At 52.8% G+C, this 2212-nt stretch overlaps 1 protein-coding gene across 5 annotated transcripts in view; it reads right to left on the minus strand.

Moving 5' to 3' along the window:
- Positions 1–1486, minus strand: part of MRAS (muscle RAS oncogene homolog) — a 69713-nt gene extending 68227 nt beyond the window's left edge. Inside the window, exons 1-2 of one of the 5 annotated variants that reach the window (XM_010858220.1) lie at positions 201–568; positions 7–73 (exon numbers count right to left, since the gene is read on the minus strand). The gene's annotated coding sequence lies outside the window, so the exon portion shown is untranslated. Of the gene's footprint in view, positions 1–6; positions 74–193; positions 569–627 lie in introns of those variants that run through there. The other 4 variants (XM_010858221.1, XM_010858225.1, XM_010858223.1 and 1 more) reach the window with 4 other exon arrangements.
- Positions 1487–2212: the final 726 nt, after the last annotated feature.

Below are 2212 nucleotides of genomic sequence, written 5' to 3' on the forward strand. Positions count from 1 at the left end.
GTGGTGAGCAGGCCCATCTCACTGGGGTCCCGATCTTCGCCGACTTCTCGATCGCACACCGTTACGCTGGAGCCTGCGATGGGGGAAAAAGGCCAGTCCCCAAGCGCCGTCCTCCGGCCCGGCCCGGGGCGGCCACACCTCCCGCCCGGAACAAAGCGCCCGGCCGGTCCCCTCCCTCCCAGCCAGCCCCGACCTCTCACCGCGCACTCCAGCCCAGCTTGGCTCCTGCCTCAGGCCACCTCCTCCATGCCCGCGCCAACCAGAAGACAGCGCCGCGCCCTCCGGGCCCCGCGGCGGCCGGACTGACGGCTTTGGGCCCGCGGCCTGCCGGCCGCTTCGGCCGGTCCCCGCCCCGGCGCCTCCTTAAAGCGACCGCGCAGCCCGCGCGCGCCCCAGCCTACCGCCTGGCGAGCCGCGCATTCCTTATATTGCAACAGCGCCTGCTAAAAATAGAGCGCCGCCTCAGTGGGCGCTGGGGGGGCCGGGCCCGGCGCCGCGACCCTGCCACCCCCGCGGGCCCCAGACTCCCAGGAAGCACGGCTCACGAGGTTTGTGCCACCTGCCCCGAGCTCCCGGGACCCAGCAGGGCGCGCGTACCGGGCCTCCCCCGCGGCCCCGCGCACTTACCGGGGTCCTACCACTGGCTCCTGGGAGCTGGCTTTAAGGTGGACGCCGAGTGGGAATTCGCCCGGACCTCTTTAAGAGCCTCCGCGCTCCAGCCTTTAAATCTCCGCTCCCGCCCGGCCAACTTCGGAGCCTACAGACGCCTCCCCTGTCCTAGGCGATCCCAGGCCGCCACCTTAACTGCATGCCCTTCGAATCCTGGGCCATGTTTCTTCCTAGATCCAGTCTCCAGCGTCGTTTCCCGAAGGCCCTCTCGGTGCCGGTTCTTGAGCCTAAAGTTCGTTCAGACGGAGGCGACGGACGGGGACAGGCGACACTCGCGATCCATTTCATTTTTTCAGTTCCGCTGACTCCTCTCCATCGGCGTCATTTTCCCCTGATTTTAAAAACTGAGATATAATTCACACACCAAAAAATCCCAGCTTTTAAAGTGGGCAATACAGTAGTTTTTAATTTATTCACAAAGTTGTGCAACCATCACCATTACCTAGTTCCAGATCATTTTCATAACACCACCTCCCCTTTAAAAAAAAAAAAAGTAGAAGAAGAAAAGAACCCATTTACAGTTACTCCCCATTCCCTCCTCCTACCGGCCGCTGGAAACCACTAATCTACTTTCTGTCTCTATGGATTTGCCTACTCAGGACATTTCATGAAAGTGGAATCATACATGTGGTCTTTTGTGACCCAGCTTCCTTCACTTCACAGGATTTTTTCAAGGTTCATCAACGTTGCAGCATGTAGCAATGCTTCATTCCCTTTTGTGATTGAATAGCATTGGGTTGTGTGGACACACTACATTTTATCTTTGATCAGCTGATGGACAGTTAGACGGTTTGTACTTTGGGGCTATTATGAATAAAACTGCTATGAACATTCATGTACAAGTCTTTGTATGAACTTATGTTTTCATTTCTCTTGAGTATATACCTAGGAGTAGAATTGTGGATCATATGCTATGTTTGACATTTTGAGGAACCCCCAAACTGGTTTCCAAAGCAGCTGCTATTTTACATTTGACCAACCATGTATGAGTGTTCCACATCTTCACATCCTCACCAGCAATTGTTATCATCTGTCTTTTTGATTATAGTCATCCTAGTAGTGGGGATGGGGGAGTGGTATCTCACTGTAGTTTCGATTACCAGTGTCCTTTATTAAAAGATTTTTTTTAATGTGGACCGTTTTTAAAGTCTTTATTGAATTTGTTACCATACTGCTTCTGTTTTATGTTTTTATTCTATTTTTGTTCTTGAGGCATGTGAGATCTTAGCTCCCCAACCAGGGATCGAACCCACACCATCTGCATTGGAAGGTGAAGTCTTAACCCTTGGACCACCAGTGAAGTCTCCTATCAATATCATTTTTGAGGATGTTCTTTTTGTAGACAGACCTTAATGATAATTTGGAACCAGCTTTACACATCTGATAAACCCATCTGGAACCCATCCTCTTATTATTTTCAAAGCTTCACTCACCACCCCAGGCCTTCGCTACCCTGAGTCCTTCATGCGGTACTGTGGCACAGGGTCTGACACAGGTTTCAGTTGGCACCCAGGTACCCAAGCCATCATTTGGTGAGAGCTGT

This window comes from Bison bison, unplaced genomic scaffold, assembly GCF_000754665.1.
Source record: "Bison bison bison isolate TAMUID 2011002044 unplaced genomic scaffold, Bison_UMD1.0 scf7180017864384, whole genome shotgun sequence".
Lineage (NCBI taxonomy): Eukaryota > Metazoa > Chordata > Mammalia > Artiodactyla > Bovidae > Bison > Bison bison.